Here is a 16,612-nt window from a genome sequence, read left to right as displayed (position 1 = left end):
TTGAAAGCTGATGCAATATGGACAATTGCAGTACAGTGGCCACTGTCATGATTTTAGCTAACTCCATCTTGTGTTCTGCTTCCTCTCTGTTGCTCCCCCAACACTCCCTGAGCACATCCTTCTGAGCAGAGCAATCTCATGCAGTCACACCTACAACTTTAGGATGAGGGTTCTTTGTCTTACAACATAAAACAAATTCTTTCATCAACAGAATAGAAATGACTGCTGCCAGGCCAACCCTGGTATGACGTTAATTGTGGCTTTGGCTTTGTAAACCATACTCTGTTTCTTCCCTATGTCAAGAGTTCTTTCTGGCATGAGCCTGGTCTTAACTGAAGGTAAATGAAGAAACCTTAACCCGTCTTTCACTGGGGGACATTTTTCCTGTCACCTGCCTCTGCAACTGTTGAGAGTTTGAGGTATGTTAAAGACCATATCTCATGGTGGAGAGCAGAGTTGGGTAATGATCAGACTCGGGTCAGAAATTGGTACTAACCTAGTGATTCTTGTGATGCGCTCATGGGAAATGTTGTTGCTTCTAAACTTCCATTTGATCGTGGTGGAGAAGGGGGTAGTGGTGCTGCTGTAGTTTGGATCTTAAATGCTCTCCCAAAGCTCTTGTGTCAAAGTGCTGGTTCCCAAGTCTTGAACACTCCTGTAAGGTGGTAGAACTGCTAGTAGACAGGGCCTAGTAGGAGGATTATAGATCATTAAGGCCATGTCCTTGATAGGAATTTTGGTGCCCTAGACTCTCTCTCTCTCGCTCTCGCTCTCGCTCTCTCTCTCTTTCTTGCTCCCATAAGACAAACACTTTCCTCTGCCACAGAACCTCCTGAGGTGTGCTGCCTCACCACGGGTCCAAAGGTCAAAGGGCCAAGCCATCATAAACTGAAACCGTGAGCCCAACTAAGTCTTGTCTCTTAAGTTGAATGATATCTATCAAGTGATACAAAATGTGCTAAGCCAGTTGCCCACACAGGTTTCAATAACATCAGACATAGTGGGAAATTGACTAATGTCTTTCACTAAGTCCTACAAAATACCATCTTTTAGGTGACTCGCCTTGAAACCAACTTTGTTCTTGAACACTAGACAGACATAGTGTCTGTGTACATTGAGTTTATAGTGTAATCAAGAAAGCAGGAAATTACATAGATATTAGCAATATAACAGGAATTGAAGGATTATAGAAGAGTAACAAGCACCTCTTGAAAGGCCTGCTCTTTGAATCAGAAAGGGTCTCCCCATCCCCAACTCCAACCTCCAAGGAGATGATACATAAGCTTCAATCTTGAGACTACAGAGTTTGGGATGATATATCTAAGGCCCAGTGGCTGAAGGACACACACACACACACACACACAGAGGCCTTAGAATTCTCAACGTTCAGCAAGGTGTGGTGGTACATGCCTTTAATCCCAGCACTCAGGTGGACCTTTTTGAGTTTGAGGACAGCCAGAACAGTTACACAGAGAAAGCTTGTCTTGGAAAAACTCCAACAAAGACTTCTCAACATTTACTTCATGCTTATGGTGCCCTCAGGAGATCAAGACTCTGTTTCTATTTTTTTAGGGGAAAAGAAGTAGTTATCCTGCTAAGGCTAAGGCTAACCCGTTACAGACTCCTGGGAGATTGCCCTTCTTTTTTTCTAAGGTAGGGGAGAGCTAAGATAAAGGGGAAGAGAGTTTTGCTCTCCTGTAATGGGGAGGGGGCTCACATTAGCTTAACAAGGGTCCCCTGCCTTCAGGCTTCTAAAGAGTCCACAATGTAAGACTATTGATCTCCTAAAGTGGAAAGTTGGCCTTCAGTAAGCAGTGAAAGGAGAGCGTAAACAAACTCCTCTCTGCCAGGGGATCTTGTCTTATCATCTGAGCACTCCCTGCCATTGTGGGGTTCCCACTGAGCCATTCATTCTTCCCCCCAGAAGGAAGAGCAAGATACTGGGGAACAAGCAGCAATGGGACCCAGTAGTTTTCACCTTTGCTTTATGAACTTTAATACTGATAAAAATTCTAATTTTCCTGGCTACCCACATTACAAATAGATTCAGGCTGTATGTGTGTGAAACACAATGAATGTGCCAATAGCCACTGATCTCTTCAGGTCTCTGTGCTCTTTCCCCTTCTGGATCTTAGAACGTGTAACTCAGCCAGAGCAACCCAAATACTGGCTTTCTGCGAAGAACCCACGGAGTACTTCCTTGTGAAGGAGACTACAGCTAAACTACAAGCGAGAACTGAAAGATGTAGCATCAGGCTTAGCCAGGATGGTTATTTAAAAAAAGATGAAACAAGGGGCTGGGAGGTGATTCGGTCACGTTAGGCTTAACTGAAGACCACAACCATTAGGCTTTGGATAGAGGAGGCAGTAAAGGAGCCACTGAGATGAGTTACTGGGGACTAAGAAGTTTGCTAGAAGAATTACTAAAGCCAAGAACAGACAGAGAAGAGGGGCAGCAGCGTGGCAGGGACTCCAAGGAGAGTTCAGACTGCAGCACCAGACACAGAGAGGCTGGGCCTCTGAAGAGAATCAGATTCTCTATTTAGGTGAAGGAAGCTCTTTTGAGATCATTACAGAATGGGAGGATGTAGGAGACTTTCTTGGGCCTCTGGCCCCCAAATAATGACATGGAGACTTATTAGTAATGAATGCTCAACCTTAGTTTAGGCTTGTCCCATCAGTCCTTATAAATTATATTATATTATATTATAAGTTATATTATAATATATTAGCCTATTTCCCTTCATCTACATCTTGCCTCGGGGGTTTTCACCTTTCTTTTATTCTGTATGTATGTCCCACTTTTCCTGCTTCTTCAGTGCCTACCTGGCAGACTGGTCCTGGGTGTCCCCCTCTCTTTTTTCCTTGTTCTCTCTTCTTTCCAGCCTAGAATCCTCCTCCCACTTATTCTCTCTGCCCGTCAGCCCCACCTATCCCTCTAGTGCCTAGCTATTGGCCGTTTGGCTTTTTATTAGACCTTAGGCAGGCAAAGCAACAAACACATCTTTACATCGTTAAACAAATGCAGCATAAACAAATGTAACACACCTTTACCTAGTTAAACAAATATTCTACAAAAAGAATGGGTGTCACTGAAGGACTGTGCAGCTAGGTTCTCTGAAGCCCAGGCAAGAAGCAGGGAAGTGAGTTGGGAGCAAGATATGGCTTTCAGGTTAAATGACCAAGTGTCCCAGCTGAAGACTCATAGATAGTGTCCCAGCAGGCTGCCTATCAGTGTCTGTGAGAAAAGGCCCCCAAAAGCCTGGATTCTAACAATACATTCACACAAGACCCCTAGAAGTCACATAAGTGCCAACACAGAGGAGACAAAGATAAAGACCTCTGCTGGCCAGCAAGTAATCCAAGTCATCAGACTTTAGGTTAAATAAAAGACGATGATGATGATGATGATGATGATGATGATGATGATGATGATGATGATTGTAGTGAGCAGCATGGAATCACACCTGATGGAAATGTATAATCAACTCCTGAGATGGCTAAGACCTGACCTATGCTATGATCACGCAATGATTATCAGCTGCCTGCGTATGCGTGAGCCTATGGGCAGTGCCCACCTGGCAGTTCGAGGTTGACAGCCAATGCCTACTTAAGGGCTAAGAGAGGTTTGCCCGGGGAGAGAGAGGGAAAGTGAGAGGGAGAGAGGGGAGGGGGAGAGGGAGAGAGAGAGAGAGAGAGAGAGAGAGAGAAGAGAGGGGAAAAGAGAGAGAAAGTGAATAAAGTCCTGGAATAAACTGCAGTGAGAAGAGCTCTGGTGGTCACGTCATCCTTGCGGGACGAGGGTGGCCTTGACAAATAATAATAATAATAATAATAATAATAATAATAATAATAATATAGTAGAAAGTGTTTAAGGAAGACCCATGACATTGACCTCTGGCCTCCACATGCATGTGCACATATGTGCATGTATATACACACACACATGAACACACAGAGAACAAAAAAAATTTTTAAAATGCTGGTGACAATGTGGAGAAAAGTGAACTCTGACACATTGCTAGTGTGCCTATAGGTTAATACAGCCAAATGGAGAACAGTAGAAGGGCCCCTCAAAAAACTAAAGATGGGCCCACTGTCTTAGTTAGTGTTTCTATTGCTGTAAGAGACACCATGACCACGGCAGCTCTTATAAAGGAAACATATCATTGGGGTGGCTTGCTTACAGTTTCAGAGGTTCAGTCCATTATCATCACGGGGAGGAGCCTGGCGGCGTGCTGGCAGACACGGTGCTGGAGATGTAGCTGAGAGTCCTACATCTTGCAGGCAGCAGGAAGTAGACTGAGCATAGGACACCTCAAAGTCCACCCCCACAGTGACACACTTCCTCAGACAAGGCCATGCCCACTCCAACAAAGCTCCACCTCCTAATAGTGCCACTCTCTGAGCTTATGGGGGCCAATTACATTCAAACTACCACACCTACTATGTAATACTGCAATCCTTCATCTGGCTAGCTCTCTGTGGTAATGTTGCCGATTCGACAGGGTCTAGAATCAACAGGGAGGGAGAGAGGGCCCTAGACACATTTGTAAGGGTCTATCTAGGGGCTGGAGATATTGCTTAGTGGTTAAAGTACTTGCTGTTCTTCACAGGACCTGAGTTCCCAAGCATCTATATCAGACAGTTCACAAACTCCTAAAACTCCAGCTCTTGGGACTCTGCGGCTGTCTTCTTCAGGGACACCCTTGGTTTTACTACACAGTCTCTTTTCAGCTGTTACATAGAGCCTCCAGCGCCCATCAAGTCTGACTGCATGGTGCACCTGCCGGCTCATAAAACCTGATGTCCGCCACCTGTCTACCTGCCTCACCAAGTCAATAACTTCACTTGCAGGTTCTGGCCGTCTGCCAGATGGCCCCAGCACGCCAGTTCCCTCGGCTGTGTTTGACTTTCTATCAAGATGCAGCACTGGCCAGGATGAAAGCATAAAAATTTCTAATAGACATAATACTTTCAAATTCTTGTATAACCTGTCCAAACACTGTAGATCAGTTTTGGCATAGACTTAGGGTCTGGGGCCTGCTCAGAACAACCTGAAAGCATTCAATACTCCCTCTATATTTCAGTACATAATGGAACTTCAGAGGCAAGGAATGCTTCTTTTACCAATATAAATGCAAACATGACACATGAATCATGCAAAATACATCATAATTTTACTTACTTACAATACACACTACCAGTAAGTATTATCAAGCATCAAAACACAGAAGGAGGTAAAAAGCATCAAGTCAGTGTCTAAAGAAGGAATTGTTTGAACTCAAAGACACGGGACTTTATTGGGTGAAAGGATAAAGTTTTTGGTACCTGACAAGCCACTTGTTCGCTGCATGACTATAGAGTTATCTTAGGGGTAGGGTCACCTCCTCTTGATCTCATCATCACCACACTTTATCTTTGCCCCTTCTGAGGTCAAGTCCAGTCTCTCAGGCCCTCAGCAACTGACCCCAGTGATGTGAGAACCCTCCAATATCCATCTAGATTCAGAGGTCTAATACTAAGTGATGGAGGAAGGTCATTGGCTAATAAAGGCACTGCCCTGGCCCATTTTATTGGTTAGAGGATAGGTGGGAGGAGTAAACAGAACAAAATGCTGGGAGGAAGAGGAAGTGAGCTCAGAGACTCGACCGCTTTCCTCTCGGAAGCAGACGCCTGAGAGAGACGCCATGCTCCTGGCTCCTGGGCAGACGCACGCTAAGAAGCTCCGACCCAGGATGGACATAGGTTAGAATCTTCCCGGTAAGCACACCTAGGGGCACAACACAGATGATTAGAAATGGGCTAAATTAATATGTGAGAATTAGCCTAGAAGAGGTTAGATCGAAATGGGCAAGCGGTGTTTAAAATAATACAGTGTCCGTGTAATTATTTCGGGGCATAAGCTAGCCGAGCAGGCGGCTGGGGTGTTGGGGACGCAGCCCCGCCGCCACCCTTATTACTACAACTAAGAAACACCTCCTAGTAAAGAAGGCCCAACTTTCCTAGCAGGTTGGAAAATCTGCAAGCCATCCACTGACATCCTCGCCTTACTGTTTCCTTGTCAGTTCTGAGATGCTTTGTGGCAATAAAGCGAGCACACAAATGTGCTGGCTGCTTTCATACACGTGCCATAAAATAGAGTCACTTGGGAAGAGGAACGTCAATTAAGAATTGCCTCTCTCAGATTGGCCTGTGGGCATACCCATGGAGCATTTTCTGGTTTAATTGCTTGGTGTGGGAGGGCCCAGGCTCTGGGCGGTTCCAACTCTGGGCAGGTGATTGCTGATAGTGTAAAAAAAATAAAAAAATAAAAAAACCAGCCAAACGAGGCAAGAGGAGCAAGCAAGTTAGCAGAGTTCATCTGTAGCTTTTGCTTCAGTTCCTGCCTCCAGGTTCATGGCTGAAGCACCTGTCCTGACTCCCTCAGTGATGGAGTGCCATGTGAGAGTGGAGGATGAAATAAACCCTGTCCTCCTCAAGCTGATTTTGGTCCTGGGTGTTTATCACATAAATAGAAATCAAACTAGAACAACAAATAACTATTAGACTAAACAAAAAATTACAAGTCTCAGATCTTATGACATCTTCACATTCACAGACATATTAACAACGGTATACTAAACTGGAAAGATATTTCTACTTCAGTGAACAAAAACATCTTTCTAATTTTTCCCCGGCCATACTAGTAAAAATTAAGTATTTTTATCTTTCTGACGCAAGTAAATATGATTTACTGAAACTAGCATTTCTCAATCTGTGTCCCAGATTCTGAGGTACTAGAAGTAAAGAATAAATAAAGATCTCTCATGGTCTAGAAAGTTTGGAAATGATACCCTGGAAACAATATATGGAGCATCTCAAAGATTCTGAGCAGTAAAGAGCCAATTGAACACTATATACTATGTGTTAGTATGTGATTAATTGTTGTATTTAGGTAAGTGTATGTATATATAAAAATAAATATGAAATAACTATTTTCAAAATAGATCTTACTACAAAAGCCTGTATGCCACAAAACTGGAAAATACAAAAGAAATGGACATTTTTTTAAATAAGTACCATATACCAAAGCTAAACCAAGACCAGGTGAATGATCTAAATAGACCGGTTACTTGTGACGAATTAGAAATGGTTATCAAAAATCTCCCTTTGAAAAAAAGCCCAGGACCAGATGGTTTCAATGCAGAATTCTACCAGAACTTCCAAGAAGAACTAATACCTATACTTCTTAATGTATTTCACAATATAGAAACAGAAGAGTCATTGCCAAATTCCTTTTATGAAGCTACAGTTACCCTGATACCAAAACCACACAAAGACCCAACCAAGAAAGAGAATTATAGACCTATCTCACTCATGAACATCGACGCAAAAATTCTCAATAAAATACTGGCAAACCGAATCCAAGAATACATAAGAAAAATTATCCATTATGATCAAGTAGGCTTCATCCCAGAGATGCAGGGCTGGTTCAACATATGCAAATCTATCAATGTAATCCAGCATATAAATCAACTGAAAGAAAAAAACCATATGATCATTTCATTAGATGCTGAAAAAGCATTCGACAAAATTCAACACCCCTTTATGATAAAGGTCTTGGAGAGAATAGGGATACAAGGGTCCTACCTAAATATAATAAAAGCTATTTACAGCAAGCCAACAGCTAACATTAAATTAAACGTAGAAAAACTCAAAGCCATCCCACTAAAATCAGGAACATGACAAGGATGTCCACTCTCTCCATACCTCTTCAATATAGTGCTTGAAGTTCTAGCAATAGCAATAAGACAACATAAGGAGATCAAGGGGATTCGTATTGGAAAGGAAGAAGTTAAGCTTTCGTTATTTGCAGATGATATGATAGTATACATAAGCGACCCCAAAAATTCTACCAAAGAACTCCTACAGCTGACAAACACCTTTAGTAATGTGGCAGGATACAGATCAACTCCAAAAAATCAGTTGCCTTCCTATACACTAAGGATAAGGAAGCAGAGAGGGAAATCAGAGAAGCATCACCTTTCATGATAGCCACAAATAGCATAAAATATCTTGGGGTAACTCTGACCAAGTAAGTGAAAGATCTATTTGACAAGAACTATAAGTCTTTGAAGAAATAAATTGAAGAAGACACCAGAAAATGGAAGGACCTCCCTTGCTCTTGGATTGGGAGGATCAACATAGTAAAAATGGCAATTCTACCAAAAGCAATCTATAGATTCAATGCAATCCCCATCAAAATCCCATCAAAATTCTTCACAGATCTGGAGAAGACAATAATCAACTTTATATGGAAAAACAAAAAACCCAGGATAGCCAAAACAATCTTATACAATAAAGGTTTGTCTGGAGGCATTACCATCCCTGACTTCAAACTCTATTACAGAGCTACAGTATTGAAAACAGCTTGGTATTGGCATAAAAACAGAGAAGTCGACCAATGGAATCGAATAGAAGACCCTGACATTAACCCACAAACCTATGAACACCTGATCTTTGATAAAGGAGCTAAAAGTATACAATGGAAAAAAGAGAGCATCTTCAACAAATGGTGCTGGCAAAACTGGATGTCAATCTGTAGAAGAATGAAAATAGATCCATATCTATCACCATGCACAAAACTCAAATCCAAATGGATTAAAGACCTCAATATCAGTCCGAACACACTGAACCTGATAGAAGAGAAAGTGGGAAGTACTCTACAGCACATGGGCACAGGAGACCACTTCCTATGTATAACCCCAGCAGCACAGACACTAAGGGCATCATTGAATAAATGGGACTTCCTGAGGCTGAGAAGCTTCTGTAAAGCAAAGGACACTGTCACTAAGACAAAAAGACAACCCACTGACTGGGAGAAGATCTTCACCAACCCTGCAACTGACAAAGGTTTGATCTCCAAAATATATAAAGAACTCAAGAAACTAGACCGTAAAAGGCTAATCAACCCAATTATAAAATGGGGCACTGATCTGAACAGAGAATTCTCAACAGAAGAACTTCAAATGGCCAAAAGACACTTAAGGTCATGCTCAACTTCCTTAGCGATCAGGGAAATGCAAATCAAGACAACTTTAAGATACCACCTTACACCTGTCAGAATGGCTAAAATAAAAAACACCAATGATAGCCTTTGCTGGAGAGGTTGTGGAGAATGGGGTACACTCACCCATTGCTGGTGGGAATGCAAACTTGTGCAACCACTCTGGAAAGCAGTGTTTCGGTTTCTCAGGAAATTCGGGATCGACCTACCCCTGGATCCAGCAATACCACTCTTGGGAATATACCCAAGAGAGGCCCTATCATACAACAAAAGTATATGCTCAACTATGTTCATGGCAGCATTGTTTGTAATAGCCAGAACCTGGAAACAACCTAGATGCCCTTCAACGGAAGAATGGATGAAGAAAGTATGGAATATATACATATTAGAGTATTACTCAGCAGTAAAAAACAAGGACTTCTTGAATTTTGCATACAAATGGATGGAAATAGAAAACACTATCCTGAGTGAGGTAAGCCAGACCCAAAAAGAGGAACATGGGATGTACTCACTCATATTTGGTTTCTAGCCATAAATAAAGGACATTGAGCCTATAATTCATGTTCCTAGAGAAGCTAAATAAGGTGAATCCAAAGACAAACACATAGGCATCCTCAGGAATATTAACCTTCATCAGGCGATGAAAGGAGACAGAGACAGAGACCCACACGGGAGCACCGGACAGAAATCTCAAGGTCCAAATCAGGAGCAGAAGGAGACGGAGCACGAGCAAGGAACTCAGGACCACGAGGGGTGCACCCACACACTAAGACAATGGGGATGTTCTATTGGGATCTCACCAAGGCCAGCTGGCCTAGGTCTGAAAAAGCATGGGATAAATCCGGACTAGCTGAACATAGCGGACAATGAGGAATACTGAGAATTCAAGAACAATTGCAGTGGGTTTTTGATCCTACTGCACGTACTGGCTTTGTGGGAGCCTAGGCAGTTTGAATGCTCACCTTACGAGACCTGGATAGAGGTGGGCAGTCCTTGGGCTTCCCACAGGTCAGGGAACCCTGATTGCTCTTCGAGCAGATGAGGGGGGGGGGGGACTTGATCGGGGGAGGGGGAGGGAAATGGGAAGCGGTTGTGGGGACGAGGCAGAAATCCTTAATAAATAAATAAAGTAAAAAAAAAACACCAATGATAGCCTTTGCTGGAGAGGTTGTGGAGAAAGGGGTACACTCACCCATTGCTGGTGGGAATGCAAACTTGTGCAACTACTCTGGAAAGCAGTGTTTCGGTTTCTCAGGAAATTCGGGATCAACCTACCCCTGTGAAGTAATAAGGGCAGCGGGGCTGCGTCCCCAACACCCCAGCCGTCTACCCGGCTAGCTTATGCCCCGAAATAATTACACGGACACTGTATTCTTTTAATCACTGCTTGGCCCATTCTCTTCTAGGCTAATTCTCACATATTAATTTAGCCCATTCCGCTTACCGGGAAGATTCTAGCCTAGTCCATCCTGGGTCGGAGCTTCATCCTGGGAGCTGGGCATGGCGTCTCTCTGAGGCGTCTGCTCCCTAGAGGAGAGCTGTGGCGACTCTGAGCTCACTTCCTCTTCCTCCCAGCGTTCTGTTCTGTTTACTCCTCCCACCTATCCTCTAACCAATAAAATGGGCCAGGGCAAGTTCCTTTATTAGTCAATGACCTTCCTCCATCACCCCTGGATCCAGCAATACCATGCTTGGGAATATACCCAAGAGAGGCCCTATCATACAACAAAAGTATATACTCAACTATGTTCATGGCAGCATTGTTTGTAATAGCCAGAACCTGGAAACAACCTAGATGCCCTTCAACGGAAGAATGGATGAAGAAAGTATGGAATATATACATATTAAAGTATTACTCAGCAGTAAAAAACAAGGACTTCTTGAATTTTGCATACAAATGGATGGAAATAGAAAACACTATCCTGAGTGAGGTAAGCCAGACCCAAAAAGAGGAACATGGGATGTACTCACTCATATTTGGTTTCTAGCCATAAATAAAGGACATTGAGCTTATAATTCATGTTCCTAGAGAAGCTAAATAAGAAGGTGAATCCAAAGACAAACACATAGGCATCCTCATGAATATTAACCTTCATCAGGCGATGAAAGGAGACAGAGACAGAGACCCACATGGGAGCACCCGACAGAAATCTCAAGGTCCAAATCAGGAGCAGAAGGAGACGGAGCACGAGCAAGGAACTCAGGACTGCGAGGGTTGCACCCACACACTGAGACAATGGGGATGTTCTATCGGGAACTCATCAAGGCCAGCTGGCCTAGGTCTGAAAAAGCATGGGATAAATCCGGACTAGCCGAACATAGCAGACAATGAGGAATACTGAGAACTCAAGAACAATCGCAGTTGGTTTTTGATCCTACTGCACGTACTGGCTTTGTGGGAGCCTAGGCAGTTTGGATGCTCACCTTACGAGACCTGGATAGAGGTGGGCAGTCCTTGGGCTTCCCACAGGTCAGGGAACCCTGATTGCTCTTCGAGCAGATGAGGGAGGGGGAATTGATCGGGGGAGGGGGAGGGAAATGGGAAGCGGTTGTGGGGACGAGGCAGAAATCCTTAATAAATAAATAAATTTAAAAAAAAAAAAAATAAATAAATAAATAAATAAATTAAAAAAAAATTTCACAGAGGCATGATCTGCACATAGCAAAATGCTCTCATTTTATAATACAAGTAACAATTATCAAATATTGTTATACCACAATAAAATATCAGACATTTACTTTACTTCAAAAGATTCTTCAGAAAAAAAAAAGATCCTTCAGTGTTCTTTCCAGAATTCATTGTCCCTAGTATAATGTGAAGGGGGAAAAACAGCATGTGAACCCCAAACTGTGCAGCATTACACAAAGCACCTTTTGATGTTCCTCAAAACTGTCAAGTCACAGGAAAAAAAGGGATGAATGAGAAACTACCAAACTGTAAGAGATGGGGGGTAGGCATTTCAAGTAATGTGTGATATCTATTGAAGCAGTGAAGGGCACCGATCAGTCAGTTCAGTGATTAGCAGGGAAAGAAAGGCTACTTTCAAATCAGAAGTTCCACTAATCAAAGGATTTCCAAGAGCTCTGTGGCTCACTTAGGGAAAGCAAAGCACTATTAGGAGGTGTGGCCTTGTTGGAGGAAGTGTGTCACTGTGGGACCTGGCTTTGAGGTCTCTTTTTGCTCAAGCTTCCTCAATGTGACTGTCAGTTGACTTTTTCCTACCCTCTGGTCAAGATTTATCCAGCACCATGTCTGCCTGGATGCTGCCATGCTCCCCATCATGATAACGGACTGGACCTCTGAAACTGTAAGCAAGGCATCTCAATTAAATGCTTTATTTATTTATTTTTATTTTATTTTTTTTTTTTTGATTTTCGAGACAGGGTTTCTTCGTAGCTTTTCTGATTCCTGTCCTGGAACTAGCTCTTCTAGACCAGGCTGGACTCGAACTCACAGCGCTCCTGAGAGCTTGAGGCCTCTTTGTTGCTGCCCCAATGTTTAAAAAAAAATTACTATTGCTATTCTAAGACTCCCTTTGCTTTCTATATCCATTGTACTATACATGCTATTTACATTAAATAATTAACCTTTTCAGCAGCTTCAGAACATAAAGTCTAAGCATGTAAATCATGGAATAATTTTATTTTGTAATTTTTTTAGGATACCACTGAGACATAATTACCCTTTCTTGCTGTGTTGATATTTGTACTTAGCACAAACAGGTGCAGTCGAACAAAATTGCAGGGGCACTCTTTGGATTCTTCACCATCAGACACTCAAAGTTTTTAAAAATATTTATTTTAAAAAGGTTTTAGATAAACAAGTAGAAGTTTGAATTCCATTAAACCTTAACCCGTGAATGGATATCTTTTTTCATATAACGCGAAGTCCCCACCAAGCACTTTGGCTGAAAAGGAAAACAGCAGCCACCATGGAGAAGAGGGGCACACATGTCTGACTGTACAAGGTGTATGCTGACACCATTGTCACAGTACTTGAGAGATTGACTGACAGGTCACCTACAATTGCCCAGATGACTCATTTCTTGCAATTGTGCAAAATTACCATGTGACTTCAAGAAAATAACTGAGACCATGTGTTTCTATAAAAGTTTGAGCAAACTTAAATTACAGAATTAGAACTAGAACAGTGAGTTTGACCCCTTTCCAATACCAATAAGTTCTTTATGAGACCAGGAAAACACTCACAAATGTTTTTTGTGAACATGAAGTTGCATATGAAGCTCTGCCTAGCTCCAATTTCTCTAACGATGCATTTTAAATAACTTTCCTTCTTTATCTTTATTATCTTTGTGAGTTAATTTAAAGATGACCATAAAGGACACGTTATATTACAGTCTATAGGTTGACCAATTAGACAGAGCCTTCCCTTTGAGCCTCAGCTGTAGATAGATCTAGGTGCTAATTACAATTGCAGTTCATAAAAACATTCAGGAAGAGGAAATCACGCAACACATGACTACGCCCTCATCAATCACTTTTATCACCAGTGTCATAAAAATTATAGATTTCTGTCGAAGTTATACTTTATTTCATGTGTGTGGGTGTTCTGTCTGTGTGTATGTCTGTATAACATGTGCATCCCTGGTACCCACAGAGACCAGAAGATGGATCAGATCCCCTGGAGTTGGCGTTATTGAGCCACTGTGTGAGTACTGGGAATCGAACTTGGGTTCTCTAGAAGAGCAGCCAGTGTTCTTAACAGCTGAGCCATCACTCCAATCCCAATGCACAGGAATTTTAAATAGATAGTTTGTATTAAATGTAATTCAGAGGAGCCCAGAGAAATTTGAACTTAATCTTTGTGATGTAAGGCGGGTACTTGGGCTCTGGGGTTAAGAAAGTACTTAGCTGCTCTTGCAGGGGATTTGGTTCCAGTTCCTTCCAATAACATCAGGTTGCACACAACTGCGTGTGACTCCAATTCCAGGGGATCCAACCTCCCCAGGCACCTTCATACACATGTGATGGAAATAAACTCACATGGAAACACATACATACATGTAAATAAATAAAGAAATAAATAAAAACTTTTACAAAAAAAGAAACTGACTAACGTCATATTCCATTTTAAAAAGAATGTAATTACTCCGATGCCATCAAATGTTCCATGCATGCACTGAACCCTCAAATATGCCAGCACCTAGAAAACTGATACACAGTACTAATAGCCTGCAGAAATGCAAACCTGGTTTAAGTACAGCATCCACAGAAATGCCTAAAGAATGCCAAGACGCACCGGGTGGTAGTGGTGCAGGCTTTTAATCCCAGTACTAGGGAGGCAGAAACAGGCGGATCTCCGTGAGTTTAAGGCCAGCCTAGTCTACAAAGCAAGTTCCAGGACAGTCAGGACTGTTAAACAGAGAAACCTGGTCTTGAAAAACAAAACAAAAAGAATGCCAAGATGCTTTGCAGGCACCAGCAGGAGGCTGGGTCAGTGGACCAGGCTGAAGGAGGGTAGTGCAAGCCGACAGTCATGAGACATAATGAAGCCCTTTCTTCAGGCTTGCTGCATCACAGGTTCCCAGAGACATTTGTTAGGGACTTCTCTCTTCTCATCGCAGCCCCATCCCTTTGCTCATGCCCACATCAGCAGCTAAACACACCAGCTTTTAGTGCTCGGCTTGTGATCCATTATTTAAGAGCTTATGCATAATCCATCACTCTGTTGCCTTCTCACTCACAACACTGCTGCGCATGCAAGCAGAACTCCTCACTGCACGGAAGTGCATTAAGAGACGCTGAGAGGAAAACATTACTCATCCTAAGCAGAGAGAAAGAGCCCCTTCATCTACTGATGGGCTGTCTGGAGTTATGAAAAAAATGCATTGCTTACAAAACAATGTTACATAGCTAAAGCTATGGTAGGCAGACAGACTTGCATTCACATGAACTTGGGGGCAAATTGTTTGGCCTCCACGAACCCCAGTTTCTTTATTGATCAAATAAAGTCTCATTCTTTCCTGAGTGGAACATAAAGATGCACGGATGAATATATATATATATATATCTGGCCCAGGATCTAATCTACTCCCAATAAAGACTCAATAAATGATGGCAGCAACAGCAATCATGACCAGAGGAAGACTTTGACATATTCTAACCACATGATCTAAGGTCCTGAGCCTTTCAAAATAGCGAAGACATTGGCTGAAACTCTGTGGTAGAGTGCATGCTTAGTAAGTGTGAGTTCAGTTCCCAGTACCAAGAAACAAATAAAGGGAAACAGACAAGTAGCTGGCCTCTCTGCAACAGAGTGTTGGGGGAGTATTATGTAGATGTGTGATTTATAGGGAAAAGCTTGGAAAACATTATTCTCTAAATAAATAACTAAGAAATCAATTTGACAATGTAAATGGAAATAATAGAATAAATGCTAAAATAAACAATGATTATTCTTCCCTGATAATATTAGTACTAGTGTCAACAACTCTGCATACCACCTTCTAGTCTGGATATGAATTCCAGGAATTCAGAAATCTGTCCCTTGAAGGAGCTGTGGTTCTGTGGCTCTGTGGCTCTGTGGCTCCGTGGCTCCGTGGCTCTGTGGCTCCGTGGCAGAGGCTATTTGTTCCCAGCTACCGAGACCTGAATTATCACACAGAAATTATATTAACTACAACACTGCTTGGCCAATAGCTTAGGCTTCTTATTAACTAACTCTTACACCTTAAAATAACCCATTCCTATTATTTTATGTTTTATGACGAGGCTCATGATTTACTGGTAAGGTTTCGGGGTGTCTCTCTCCATCGGAAGCTACATGACATCTCCCTGTCTCCACCTACTCTCTATATATCTCTTCCAGCCTGGCTATATTCTGCCCTGCTATAAACAGAAGCAGCCTCTTTATTAACCAATAGTAATAAAACATATTCATAGCACACAGAGGGAAATCACACATCAGCTCTACTCATCCTTGTCCAGAGATACTACCAGTAAAGTTCTGGAGTTTGGCTCTGAGCACTGACTCAGTGCTCAGACAGTACATTGTCTCCCAGGACAATGGTGGGTCCCAGGACAGGGTGGATCATAACAGTCCTGGGTCTTGATAGAACTATGTTATTTACACTGTAGTCAATTTCAATACCCAAAGCCTTAACCACATCACATAACCACACATCCTTGAATTTCTATTTGTAAGGTGTCTTCATTGGAGGCAGAAAGAAAGCTGAAGACAACAAGCGGCAATATAAACTAGGTCCTTCTTGATTGCAAAACCTGTAACAGCTCAGGAAAAAAAACAAAGCAAGACTGTTTTCCACACATGAGTATGCAGATGGGTCCCTGGTCCCCCATCTCCATAAACTACCAGATTCTGTGACCCTCCTACTGTAGGTCTTGCAAGGACAGTAAACCAAGAATATGAATAGAGAAAGGGTGATTAGCTTGTATTAAGGTGGGATTAAGGTACAAAAGCAACTTCCTACTCAAGGGTTTCCAACTCCAGGAACATCTCTAATTAAGCTTATCATTGTTAATCTCCTTGATTATTCTAAGCTTTTAACTGTTGAGTATGAAAACCCAAGTGTCCCTTGATGC

Source organism: Microtus oregoni, unplaced genomic scaffold, assembly GCF_018167655.1.
Source record: "Microtus oregoni isolate MIOR12 unplaced genomic scaffold, Mior012 000057F_ref0000458, whole genome shotgun sequence".
In the NCBI taxonomy this organism is placed as follows: Eukaryota; Metazoa; Chordata; class Mammalia; order Rodentia; family Cricetidae; genus Microtus; species Microtus oregoni.
The sequence above is the reverse complement of the archived record's forward strand: the minus strand, read 5'-3'. Positions refer to the sequence as shown.